Source organism: Triturus cristatus, chromosome 2_1 (assembly GCF_964204655.1).
Source record: "Triturus cristatus chromosome 2_1, aTriCri1.1, whole genome shotgun sequence".
Classification (NCBI taxonomy): domain Eukaryota; kingdom Metazoa; phylum Chordata; class Amphibia; order Caudata; family Salamandridae; genus Triturus; species Triturus cristatus.
Genome location: NC_140581.1, coordinates 116,130,249 through 116,144,776, shown reverse-complemented (window position 1 = coordinate 116,144,776; position 14,528 = coordinate 116,130,249). Strand labels below are relative to the sequence as shown.

Below are 14,528 nucleotides of genomic sequence, written 5' to 3'. Positions count from 1 at the left end.
AGTTCGATCAGAGGTCAACCAGCCAACTCATTTCAAGTATACCACTGATTTAATGTGCTACATGGCATATGAGACATCTCACTCAGTAGCTATGTTGCCCTATTTTCTTGAAAATGTCCCAGGCAAACGGGAAACATAAAGGGTAAAATTGAATTCTTAAAATAACCTTCTGAATGTGAGGCAGGTGCGTAGACCTGGTATGCAAAGGAAACTTGGGCATTACAGAACATAACAGCCTGACTTTGCCTACTTTCCAAAAGGGGTAGGCCTGTTAGGTGTGTGACTGTCAATTCATCCAGGATTGAGACTTCCATTCAGACTCACAAAGCCTCTTCGAAGGAGACCTGTTCTTGTTGTTGAGGCCGCTCCCTCAAGCCTCTAAGTAGTTCAGGTGCACATTCCCCAGCTAGGAATCAGGGATCTACTGCAGAGGGAACGAGTGAAAGTAGAAAGATGCAGAGAGAACACATTTAGCAGTGAGAAGGTGAGAGTTCTGGAAGATTTTTGCTTTGCTACATCCACTCAGAAGCAGTTGACAGTTCATTTTATATGGGAATCAATATAAGTTCCCTCAATTATTTATTCACTCACTAATCCACTCACTCATTTGCTCACCGACTCTCTCTCACTCACTCTACACGTATACAAATTTCTATTGCGTGGCATTTTCTTTATGAACTGCCTCCGTATCAACAAGAGTTCTACAATGCAAAGTTCTCAAATGTAGTAAAAATAAAGATAATGCCTAGGTTGGACGACATTGAAAAGGACATATGAACAACATCTTTATATATAATGTCTCTAATTCATCAGACGTCCAGAAGATGCCTAAATCCTTATACTCAAAGCACAGCGACAGTCGACGTACAGCGCTCGTTGAATTCATGGCGGCTCTCGGTGAAGGTGCAGTACTAAAGTGTTAAAAAAAGATTCTCTATGGTTCAAACTCATCTCTGAATATTTTAAATTTGAGACCACTGTATTTTGGAAGAGGAGTCGGATGAGCTATCTCACATTTGACGACAAAACAACGATCAAGGTCTCTTTTTGCTTTTCTTTCCATACTTCTATAAGCTTGAGGAGCAGGAGTCCATGGTTCAAACCTAAATAATATGACATGTGTTGTTGCTTAAAAAATAAAACACTCTGCATTGGGATAGAAGATCAAATGGTGTAAAGTGTGTCACATCCCAGATGCAATTATGCCTTCCAGCTATGGGGCAGTCTTTATATGTCACAGCAAAATCATAACCCCTTTCTGAACTCTATTAATTGTCTCCAAAACCCTTCAGACACATGTAGATCTCTATGTGCCATGGTGAATGCTGTATCCTATCGCCACAGTGTCCACTCTAACTCATGGCTGGAGGAGGTACTTGCCCTCATTTTTCGTCGGCTCACCGTCGGAGGAAGGGCTGGACGGCGGGCAGGAGGGGGTCCTGCAGGCTTTGCAGAGGATGACAACCAAGACGAGGATCAAGAAGGCAATGGCACAGTTGAAGACGATGGCCACCAATGCTCCAGTTGACAGACCAGAACCCATCGCACATCACCGGCCCCGTGAGAAAGAGGGGCTCCCTTTCTCCCCCAAGGGGGTGACCTGATCACAAAGAAGTACCAGCTCTTGCTGACGATGCTAAAAGGAAAAGCTTCAGACGCTCCCAGGGAGTGTTCGAAACAATGTCTGTTTGTGTGGAATGGTCAACAAAGAGGACGCAAGGAAGGGCACCTCACACTTCCATGGGACCAGTGAGAGGAGGAAGCAACCTTTCTTGGGAGCAATAGTTTGAACGTAAGTTTAAAAAAGATAAAGAATGTTAGATAAAATCCTCTTCTGGCCCAGCATTCCCCCAGCTCCCAGTGCCAGTGCAGTCCGGCCTCTGCCAAGACCATTCAGAGTTCAGGAAAGCTTCCATTGAAATCCACTCCGCGTGTTAAACATGTGACATTAGTTAAACTCCCATCTCAGTCTCTTGCCTTACCAGATAAAGTTTGAAGTGACACATTAAATGTGTTCTGGGGTTCCCAAATCCACAGAGGGTTCACAAATGGCAAGAAGCAGGCAACGGATGCTGATGCTGTTTCGTTGCTAACAGACTACAATGAGCAGTCTCCAGAGGTCCAAGGTGATGCTGTACATCTCTGCTGCCCGTTCATGCAAGATGGCATCTTAGTGACTGAAGGACGGGAGTGATGATTTCTCAGGGCTTCAGTCGCAGTTCCCAGGGAGACGTTGCCTGGAATCACTTGGATGTATAAACCTATACAAAGGTGAGAAACAAATATTCCAGGATCAGGGGTCGAATCAAACTTCTTATCAGATCCATAATTAGCATTTACGAGTGACACTTTATACTGGGGAAACTGCCTTTACCATGCAGCGGAAACCACGCCGCGCCTTTACAACGCAGTCTTAACAACAATTGCATCTTTACCACACATTCCTTTACCACACATGTCTTTACAACGATTTGTTGGACTGTTGTTGGATTTTAAGTACAATACTTTTCCTACTGTTGTGCTTATTGAAGTTGGAATAGTAAATTATACTATTCCAAAGTCCAGCGCTTCCCTAAGGCAAGTCGTTGTAATGATTTGCGTGGTAAAGTAATGCATGGTAGTGATGCATTCATTGTTTAGACCACGTTGTAAAGTCATACGTGGTGAATGCATGAGTGGTTTCGCCATACAACTTTTATATTGCACTGTTGCTAACATACCCTATCCCTTTTTCTTTGCACTCTTCATCTATTAATCAAAAGGGTATAATTGGTAAATTTAGTGATATAGTAATCTTGTCAGAGGCCCCAGTGGAAGCAAGAGCCAGGGACCTGCCCCGGCAGTCAACACTCCGTATTCCTCAGTAACCCGCCCTAATTCTGGTAACAATCCCTCCCCCACCCTTCCTTCCCACTGAGATCCTCTCTGGCTCCTCCCACCAGGCGCCGCCCTGTTCTTGCTCTAGCTGCTAAGAACGGTGTCAGCGCCTCCGTCCAGTCGCACAGAGCTGCTTGCCACAGCAGCAGGACAGCAAGGACCACTGAGTATCCTACCAAATGTGCTAAATCACTAGTGCATGAACCTTCCTGCAGTAGGTGAATTAATTCAGAGGGATAAGAGTCTGCAATTTGCACGATAAACACAGATCTCTGCAGCAGGTGCATCTACCTACTGTGTTTTCTGGTTCGGATTAGAACATATGATTTGCAAGCAACACTTAGATCTCCGAAGTAAGTACAGTCATCTCATTCACATTTAAATCTCCAACATAAAACTGCTTAATTAATGGATTTTCATTCTGTTCTCATCCCTTTCTGTAGCTCTCCATCCGTCTATTCAAGCTCTAGTTTTAGTCTTCTCCTTGCCTGAGGACTCTTCTTTCTTTGACTTTTCTTGTTCATTTGGTCTGGCTTCACTGCGCAGCCTTCACCAGAGTGTTATGTGAGGAACGCTAGAGAGAGGCTTTGACTCCGCCGACGTGGTGGGAGCTCAAAGTACATGTTTTGATTGGGCAGGAGTTGTGTGCTTCTACCAAAAAAGTGCTGCCCTCCACACAGCTGTGATCATTTTGCATATTTATCAGTCGCCAGAGGTTGAATTTTTAGGGGCACACACATGACATTGTGAAGCTATTAAAGAGCCTAAGCCAACTAGAAACATTATGGTGTTTTCTCTGGCTGCAGCACAGATCAAAGTTGGGTAGACATTAACCTACATGGATTTTTAGGTCTGGCTTGAAAGTACAACTGTCACCTGACCTTTTAAAACTAACCAATATTATTCGACAGTTCTTTGCTTCATATCTATTCTCATGTTATTTACTGGTAATGATTCATGTTACCATAAAACAGCCCTTTAAAGCCTTATCTTTTGGTATTGGCAAAGCTTTTCTTTTTTCCTTTTTTCCTTTTCACTATCATTTTCTGATAAGTTCTACATTTCTTATTTCCTTTCATCTCTCTACCTCCCTGTACTTTTCTGTTCTCTTTTGATGCGCCACGTGGTCCCTGCTGGCTCAGGCAGCGTAGACAGCATGCAGAATCACTCCATATCCTAAACCCAGGAAGGTAAGTGCTGAAGGAGGCAAGAACTAGGGAGGCTCCAGCTGGAAGGTGGGAATAAGGTCCCATTTAATTACCCGGAATCTGAATTACTCAGAGTCGAGGCTTCCTGGTTCCAGTCTTTACCCTGGAGGTGACTCTACCAAGTAACAAACACACACTTCACTTGCTTCCTCCTACCCCAGTCGTAGGCTAGATATTCCTGTCTGTCATGACCACTTCCTGAAATACCAAAATGGCAGGGAGGCAAATCTGGGGGAGGGCAGGAACTGAAGAAGGGGGATCCTCAACAGCCAATTTATGATGATTATCAACGTATCAGGCACATCCCAGGTGGCAGCACAGTAAATACAATAGGAACATACACTCCTCAATTGTGCCCATGAGCCTGGCATCCCCCTGGTAGATCTGCCTTCAGTAGGTTCAGGATAATGTAACCCGTGGCTCAACATGGAGCAAGAAGGCATTGCCTCCCTTCCCTCATGGACCAATCTTTACAGCGTCAGTAGAATGAAAAAAAACAGGGGAGCATTCGAGATACAAAAATATCTGTGAACATCCAACTAGTGCAATAAGGTGTTGTTGGCGGACACAGGATCTGGATCTGGACAAAGAATATTCACACAAACTTTCTGCGAAATGAGAAATTTTGAAAAAACTCTGGACAAAAGGAAAGACCAGGCGATGAACCACTTTGCCTGAAAAATACTGCAGGTATGGTTCATAGCAGAGATGAGTACTCAACTCTTCCACGTGCTGAGGTGAGGTAATAACTACAAAAAAGAATCTTAGCAGATAGGAGAGTTGAATGGATAAAATCCAAAGGGTCAAAAGTAACTTACAGCACACCATGCAAGTCTGAGGGGAGATCCCAAGTTGGAATGGTGGAGTGAAGTAGAGGCCTGTGATTGGAAAACCTGTGCAGAAGAGAAGACACCAAAGGAGCAAGCTAGGAGAGATCAGACATAGGATAATGGAAGACTCCAATAGCAGCCCACTGTACTCTGAAAGTGGAAGATGCTAAACCCAATAGGAATCCATCCAAAGTCAAGAGTTTTCCTCAGCTCACAATCTCCCAGGTGGAGACCTAACCCCAATAAGCACATAATCCAGCGTTTGACATAAGATTGTAAATTGGAGAGACGACAGTCCAGTTGAAGAGCAGGCATGACGACTTAAGAGCAACCGATGCACAGGAGGCTCAACCTCCAGACCCCTAGATGAAGATGATGCTGAGTCTGGATCAGGAGGTGGGAAAGGCAGAGATAGAAGAGGGGTACACTGGCAATACCCATGGAGTACTCACAACTCGGACTAAAGGAAATTGAACCCTGGGCTTTCGAAGTCAAACTGGAGCTTCCAAAATCAATTCTATTTTTTCGGGCTGAATTTGTTTAATGCTTTAGATAGGAGGGGAATGGCGGGAAAAGCATGCATGAGCCTCTATGGCCAAGATAGAGACAGTGCCTACACTCTCCAGGCCTGGGAACAAGGACGTACCAAGCAAAATAGAGGGAGAAAGCAAAGAAATCTGGAAGAGAAGTCCCCGACCTTGCACATATTTTTAACCCTAGGCAGAGAATGCGGATTGGTGCTCCGCGTGGTTTCACGGAGTTTAAAAAAAACTCTGTGGAACTACTCTCCGCTCCGGGCCCACCTTCTCTTCTGCCTGCCCTCCTGCTCACCACGGTGTCTCCTTCTTCTGTCGTCCTCCTCCTCGTGTCCCCATACGTACTACGTCTTGCATGCGCAGTTCAAGCAAGACGTAACACGTACAGGGACGCGAGGAGGAGGAAGATGGAAGAAGGGAGACACCGCGGTGAGGAGGAGGGCAGGCAGAAGAGAAGGTAAGTGTTTTTTAAAAAACATTTATTAAGGGGGCTGGCCTCAGACTCCGCTTCGCCACGGAGTCAGAGTTTTGCGGCAACTTCGCGTTCCCGGCGGACTGCGGGGTTGGCAAAACTCTGCAAACTCCGCTGGCGTAGCGTAGTACTCAGCCCGGGGTTACAGATTTTAAGAAATACCTTCTGGTGTTGACTGAAATATACCAAAGAGGATACGGTGTGACTGAGGATCCCAGTATGCCGTTCTTCTTCACCAAAGGATAAACTGCCCTCTGTGATAGCAGATGAGTCTCTGCTCGTAGGAAAATTTTCTGAGTCTCTTGATCTCTCCTGATGGTCGATGTAGACCCTGAACACCTATTCGCCTATCCTCACTATCAGTTGACGACTCTCCACCTGGAGAACTAAGAACTGGAACTGGAAATTTCCTCCAGCTGGAACTGCTCAGAGGCTCTGAAGGTGACCACTGATTCTGAGTTGTCAGGTCCTCTGAAGTAACTCCCTCGTCCAACCAGTAAGCCTGAGAGGCCCTCAGGGAGCTGTCGCAATCTTGAGAGGCTGAATAGCAATGAGCCAGGAGGTTATTCACCAGGACCTTTAGATGGAATTGAACCCTTGGAACCAAGAATATTGGGGGTGCCATGAAACCACAAAGAAGTAGCCGGGGCTGTACCAGGGCAAGATCGCGCTGCAGCAAGAATGTCAACTGAGCCTGGAGGTGCACCACCGGATCTTCTGGCAGGGACACCAACCCCATGCCCGGAGATGAAGTGGTGAATATCAAATCTTGTAAAAGCAGCAGGTGTGACACCTAACAGGAAGCTTCCTGCACCTTGGACAACAAAGAATCAGCCAGTCATCTAAGTAGGGGAAATCGCTGATGCAAGCAAGTATTATACTGGGGAAACCACAAGCACGACAGAGATGGATTGAACATGTAACATATTAGGGCAAATAATCAAGGATCGTCAGTGTCATGTATTTTTTATACTCTACGATATATCATCGATCTAATTTGCTTTTAAATCTTGGCTACTGTTTTACAACCCCAAAGAGGAAGACTGCGGGAGACACCCAGAGAGAAAGGTGGTGGGTGGAACAATTGCCGACATGACTCTTAAAGAATAAATGAACCTTACATGCTTTCTATGAAAATATATTCCGATATGTACATGGATGAATAGGAAGAGAATATGGCTTCTAGAAGGTGATCTCTAAGAGCTGATATATCGAGTAAAGAAGCAACAGAAATTATACACTTTACTGGAGGTGAACATACTCCTAGAATCGACCAATATGGAAGAATGGATAGATTTGGGAATATTGGGTCTCTAGTTCAGTGTGTTTTTGTCCGTTCCGTGGTAAAGAACTACCACAAATCCACGTATAGTGGCCGCTTGCATGAAGCAGGTGGTAAATGTGCCTTCAGCTTCTTTTCGGCAGTAGTAAAGGTGACTGGAGCAGAGAGTCATCACAGTGGTTAATTTGAGCCATTGGTTTCCGGTGCTCAGTACCGGCACATAAATGTCAACACCGGCACTTATGACAGCCAGCCACATGGCGGCGCTCTTTGTCTAATTTTGTGATGAAGACAACAGTTGTTTAATAATCCCTCATACATTAAAAATGACTAATACCTGCCACCCAAAGCATAAAAGAATAGCTTGGGCAGCAGCTATTTGTCATGTTTAATGTATAAAAAGTCTGAATTGTCATCGGTAGCTTTTAAATTGGCAATGGGTGGTCCAAACGTTAATGGTCTCCTGACAAGGACCCTGGCATTTATTTCATTACAAAATAAGTACTGGACAAGACAAGCAGGTTTAATTTCAACTGGCACAGCAATCGCCTGCAATCAATTTAGATGAGTCCAGGCCTTGCTTTCCCATGCCCCGAATGAGCAGGTCTGATGTTTGGGAGCCCGATAATTCCAGGCATGGGAGAAATCGCAGTTGCCCACAGCAGTATCCCCACTCTGGACCAGGTTCAGTGCTGGCGGCGCCTGGTGTGACACTCTATTTTGGCGCCCTCCCACATGACCTCCTCTTCCAAGGATTCCCTCACTACCGCTCTCCAACAGCACCCCTCATCTCTCCAAAACACCTCTCTCCCATGCATTTCATTTGTTTTATAGCGCTACACATACCAGTGTAGGGTTTCAGAGCACTTTACATCACATGCACATTATACAGTGAGGTTGAAGCATACGTGCGTGTATCAATCTATTTGAAATGTTACATAAGACAATGTGGATTGCAAAGTGTAGGAATCACATATCATCCACACTATTGACAGTATATGTTGAGAGTGTTTGGTCCTTGTGAAGCAGAAACTCAGAATTTCTCTCTGCCACAGGAACACTGTCTTAGGACGGCCAAACCGTCATGCGCACTTAGACATCCCCAGTTTATTGCATGGAGAGAAGCTGGCACAGGCTCCCAGTAGTCCCTCTTGAAGTGTAAAACCAGCCCGCTCCATCCAATCCTGATGCTGCTCTCATAAGGGGTGATAGTATTCCCAGTATGAGAGCAGAGTCTGGATTGGCGATCTTGTGATCATGAGAAGAGCTGTGCGCACTGAGGCGGCAGGTGACGAGGCAGCAGGTAAATTTTAATTTAAATGTATTATCGCCCACCACATTTCCTTCCTGGCAGCCGCCACTGGAATCAGGAGCGCAGAGAGTGGCGTCAATAGGTCAGAGCAGAGTGTGGAGTCAGGAGAGTGGAGTACGGAACTAGGAAGGTGGAGCCTGGAACCGGGAGAGTGGAGTACAGAGCTCGGAAGGTGGAGCCTGGAACCGGGAGAGTGGAGTACGGAGCTAGGAAGGTGGAGCCTGGAACCGGGAGAGTGGAGTACGGAGCTAGGAAGGTGGAGCCTGGAACCGGGAGAGTGGAGTACGGAGCTAGGAAGGTGGAGCCTGGAACCGGGAGAGTGGAGTACGGAACTAGGAAGGTGTACGGAGCTAGGAAGGTGGAGCCTGGAACCGGGAGAGTGGAGTACGGAGCTAGGAAGGTGGAGCCTGGAACCGGGAGAGTGGAGTACGGAGCTAGGAAGGTGGAGCCTGGAACCGGGAGAGTGGAGTACGGAGCTAGGAAGGTGGACCCTGGAACCGGGAGAGTGGAGTCAGGAAAAGTTTAGTGTGGAGTAAGGCGTCTCGAGTCGAGGAGTCGGGTTGTTCCTTGTGTGAAAAATGCGTCGCTGCCGTCAAAAGACTGAATAATGCCCCAAAAGAATAGAAAAGTAAGAAGGGAAAGAAAGAAAAGAGAAAAATAATGACTCCCAGAGATTATGCGCAGAGATCCCGGAGCAGCCTATCTCATTTGGCAAACCCTTCATCCCCTGACTCTCCGCTGTGAAGAATCTAGTTGATGCGGATCTCCGCGCAGTCAGAGGTGTCTGGTATTCGCAGAAGTCTTATTAACACATTAATCAGATTGTTTTGTGGGCCTTGGATAAAAAGCACAGAAATCTGAGCTGTTTGAAAGAAGTGAAAAGCACAGAGTTCTGCCACAAACACCTTCAGCAAATTGCAATTTCCTCCGTGGCCTTTTGCTTTCAGGTGCTTGCTTTTGTTAACCAGGGACGCCTTTGCTGGTCTTTTTGAAGTATGATTTAATATTTTTCTGCCTGAAGCAGATGCCAGTTTGCATTTCTTACAAGCTCCGAGCACGCGCCTGCTGCAGTCTGGACTTCATCCTGCAGATAACACAACTCCACGTTAAAATGGCACTTCCGGGATTCACTGGAGGAAGTCTCAGTGAGGTACAACTTCTGGTGTCCGCATCATGCCGCAGAGGTCAGGGCTGATGAGTTTGTCCTGTGTAGATCTCCCTGCCGTCAGATAGCATCAAAGGGTCCGCCATTCTCTCCCCTACAAATTCCTACCTCTGGAAACACTAAAACACCAGAAACCAAAACCTAATTGGTTAAACTTTGAGCCATGGCGGGAGAGTTAATGGGTCGCCATCTCCCTCTGAGACTACATTAGCCCCTTGGAGGGGTCTGTGGCGTACCAGAGGCAAACTCATGGCTGCTCTCCGACCAGCTGCCCACCCCCGGGAGATGATGTGTGTCACCTATCACCAGTGCCTCTTAGGAGCTGCTGCTGAAACACAGTCAAGGTGCAGAGTATCCTTGCAGACGTCTGCGACAGCCGCTCCTCACTGCACCAGCTATTCCATGCCCAGATACAGTCCATGCAGGTACGACGACAGATCTTTCAGGAGCCGGCAGGATCCACATCTCTGCACAGCGGTGGATGAAATGCTCGCTCTGACCCCACTGTTGTCACCGATGTCTGTGATCCAGCAGGCAACTCTGTAACATCGCCTCTGCAACTATGCTAGTGATCACTGACACCCACATCAAGGCCGGCTCCATGACGCGGCCTTCGCCCTCCACCTTCCCCTTATCCCTGCCATCCATACCAGTCATAAAGCAGAGGTCCTGGCACTTGCTACCACCGGGCTGAAGCTGAATGGCTAAGGGGTCTGTGGGCTGCGACTCTGAGCAATTCAATGCCCTCCTTCATTGAGCTCTGATGTCATCAGTGATGACCTCTGTATCTTGCTTGGACACGGCAGGCCTCACACAGCCTGCACCCACCTCAGATAGAATTTAAGGTACCCTGGACCTCAGAAGACTTTCCTTCAACGAAGCTTCTAATCATTGCCTTAATGAATAAGCAGCGACCATCTTTGCATCCTCACAGTGTTTCAGATAGAGCTAAAACATGGTTTCCACTAGATGCTGGGGACCTCGTAATAGGCTCAATCAAGTTCCTCTAGCTCGACGCTCTCTAAAATAACAGCACTTGAGAATGGCTTCCAGGTCCTGGAGTGCAATCACAACAGAAGTAGAGAGGGTTAGGATGACTTTTCCGTCGTTCCATCCCACGTCAGGCAGTCTCCCCAAACTCTCCCTATGTGCCTGCGTGAAACCAGGAGCAACTAATAATTTAAAATATATTAAGCAAAATATACACAGCTAGCGTCAAACTAAAAAACTTTAAAAAATATATAAAACTCCAATTCTTCACATACCAAGAGCTTAAGACTTATAAGTCCCAGCACATTTATCCAGCCCACACCCAACAGTGGACCACAGCAGCCATCGCAGAGGTGTGTTGCCAAATTTGTGAAGCCTACACCTTGTGGTTACGCAGTCCCTCACTTTAACCCCCCCCCCCCTTCCAATCAGCATCCCTCGCATCTGCCCCTCGTCAATCGCCTGATGATGGAATCTCAGGCCACATCCGCCAAGTGTTACATTAGCACTGGCCTTACACCACAAATTACCAACCTTTTCTCTATGAAGTGGAAGAAATATGTTTATTGCCAACACACTCAGTACCAATCAAGAGGTTTTCACAGTTGAAAATTACAAGTACTCACCAAAAACACCACCACAATCCCACCATCGGCTAGATGATCGTATGTTGCTTCATGGAGGAAGACCCTCATAGCCTACCCCGATCACCCTCGAAAGAAGTACTGGTGGGACTTGCAAACTGGCAGCGAGCCCTAGTGCCCCCTCCAACACCTTCCTTACTATTAACACTTACAAGAAGGAGATAATACAAATACCAGCCAATGGCACCTCCCTGGCCGCTTTTGAGGTTTGGTAGCATAATGTTGTGTTCAGGATATCGTCTGACAACAATACTGCATCCTAAATATCTTTTACAAAAATATTAATCCGTGGGAGTTCATATTAGAACCTCTGCCTCCCTTGGGACACACTATTTGTATCAGATGATATTTGGAATAATGACAGTTTGATATACAATCACATTTGAACAAATATTCAACAATCAATCAATCAATCAATCAATCAGAGTACTTGTAAAGCGCTCTACTTACCCGTGAGGGTCTCAAGGTGCTGAGGGGAGGGGCGTGCCGCTACCGCTCGAAGACCCAGGTCTTGAGGAGTCTTCTGAAGGCGAGTAGGTCTTGGGTCTGCCGTAGGTGGGCAGGGAGGGTGATCCAGGTCTTGGCGGCGAGGTAGGAGAAGGATCTGCCACCGGAGGTCGTTCGTTGGATGCGGGGAACAGCGGCGAGGGCGAGGCTGGCGGAGCGGAGCTGGTGGGTGGGGGTGTAGAAGCTGAGTCTGCTGTTAGGGTAGGCTGGTCCAGCGTTGTGGAGTGCTTTGTGTGCGTGGGTGAGGAGCTTGAAGGTGATCCTCTTGTTGACGGGGAGCCAGTGTAGGTCTCTCAGGGGGGGGGTGATGTGGCTGCGGCGGGGGACGTTGAGGATCAGTCAGGCGGAGGCGTTTTGGTTGCGTTGTAGTCATCGTAGGTGTTTGGCTGGGATTCCTGCGTAGAGTGCGTTGCCGTAGTCCAGTCTGCTGCTGACGAGGGCCTGTGTCACCATTCTTCTTGTTTCGGTCGGGATCCACTTGTAGATCCTGCGTTGCATGCGGAGGGTGTTGTAGCAGGAGGAGGAGACGGCGTTGACCTGCTTAGACATGGAGGGGGAGGAGTCGAGGATGAATCCTAGGTTGCGTGCATGGTCGGTGGGTGTCGGTGCTGTTCCTAGTGTGGTCGGCCACCAGGAGTCGTCCCAGGCTGAGGGGGTGGGTCCGAGGATGAGGACCTCCGTCTTGTCCGAGTTCAGCTTCAGACGGCTGCTCCTCAACCAGTCGGTGACGGCCTTCATTCCCTCGTGGAGGTTGGTTTTGGCGGTGTGTGGGTCCTTGGTGAGGGAGAGGATGAGCTGGGTGTCGTCGGCGTAGGAGATGATATTGAAGTTGTGATGTCGGGCCACTTGTGCGAGAGGGGCCATGTAGACGTTGAACAGCTTTGGGCTGAAGGATGAGCCCTGGGGGACGCCGCAGATGATGTTGGTGGCTTCGGATCGGAAGGGTGGGAGGCGGAAGCTCTGGGTTCTGTCGGAGAGGAAGGATGTGGTCCAGTCGAGGGCCTTCTCTTGGATTCCGGCTTCTTGGAGGCGTGTCTTTAGGGTGCGATGGCAGACCGCGTCGAAGGCGGATGACAGGTCCAGGAGGATGAGGGCTGTTGTTTCGCCGTTGTCTAAGAGCACTAAGAGCTACCTGCATCATCTTAACAATAACCGTGCTGTGAACCACATACTCAGATCTAGCAAGTACATCTCCAAACCCTTTCTGAGATCAATGCATAAAAGGATCCTGGTGTACCCTACGAAACAACATTTGACAATGTACCAGAATAGGCAATCACGCCACCTCATCCTATGCGCTCCCTCCAAGTATCTGCTACATAGGAATAGAAATAGATTTCACCCTCCCATACCTCCATGGCCAGAACAAAAACCACCCATGTCCATCGTGCTCCCTTGTCCTACACTCCTGACCCACCATAACACCACATGGTCTTGGAATTCTCAAATCCATGTAACTAACCCACTGAGTAACTCCCATAGATTCCCTCGTGTCTTTACGCATTAGTACATGGAAAGCCATAACAAAAACATAAAAACATCCACCACTTACTAGAGTAAACCCCTTTGCATCGCCTGACCTTGCATCTTGTGACCTTGCATCTCCTTGCATCTCCTGACCTTGCATCTCCTTGCATCTCCTGACCTTACATCTCCTGATCTTGCATCTCCTTGCATCCCCAGACCTTATATCTCCTGACCTTGCATCTCCTGACCTTGCATCTCCTGACCTTGCATCCTCTGACCTTGCATCTGATTGCATCATCTGACCTTGCATTTCCTGGCCTTACATCTCCTGACCTCACATCTCCTGACCTTGCATCACCTGACTTTGCGTCTCCTGACCTTGCATCTCCTGACCTTGCATCTCCTGACCGTGCATCGCCTGACCTTGCATTGCCTGACCTTGCATCTCATGACCTTATATCTCCTGACCTCACATCTCCTGACCTTGCATCACCTGACTTTGCGTCTCCTGACCTTGCATCTCCTGACCTTGCATCTCCTGACCGTGCATCGCCTGACCTTGCATTGCCTGACCTTGCATCTCATGACCTTATATCTCCTGGCCTTACATCTCCTGACCTTGCATTGTGCCCTTGCATCTCCTGACCTCACATCTCCTGACGTTGCATCTCCTGACCTTGCATCACCGGACCTTCCATCTCCTGATCTACACTCATGCCTCGGATTATCACATGCATGCAAACCCACAGCCTCACCTTCGTTACATTTTAAATATCTGTTATATTTGTCATATTAATCACCTATGCTGATGTTTATCAGGCCCTCAGTAACCACCTAGACATAGATCATTGCACAGGATAAACAGCTGGATCTTTCATGACATCCCACCTAACTAGAAAGCAGCGCTCTTGAAAGGCACTGGACCCATCCCAATCTATGGCAAACTGCAAAGCCTTCCCGATGCTCTTTTGAGAGTACAAGCCTGGATGCATAAAGATCAAGAACGCACATTCAGGATGCAACATAGTGGAAATGTCAACGTATGCATAAGGGAAACATTCCCTACGCCTGCACAGTATGCACTTGCCCCTTCACCCATGCTTAATTTGAGCTGGTGGTTATAGAGGTGGCCTGTCGGCACTTATTTTTGGGAATCAGCACTTTTTTGGCCTCATTAGAATTTCACTCTGAGCAACAGAGAGAAAAACACAAAAGGGGGAAGAGAAAAAGCAACAAAG

At 47.5% G+C, this 14,528-nt stretch overlaps 1 long non-coding RNA gene across 1 annotated transcript in view; it reads right to left on the bottom strand.

Moving 5' to 3' along the window:
• Positions 1–655: 655 nt before the first annotated feature.
• The window catches only part of LOC146863851 (uncharacterized), a 72,567-nt gene continuing 58,694 nt past the window's right edge, over positions 656–14,528 (bottom strand). The window contains exon 2 of the long non-coding RNA XR_014969533.1: positions 656–2,261. This is a non-coding gene — a long non-coding RNA (uncharacterized LOC146863851). The remainder of the gene's footprint in view (positions 2,262–14,528) is intronic.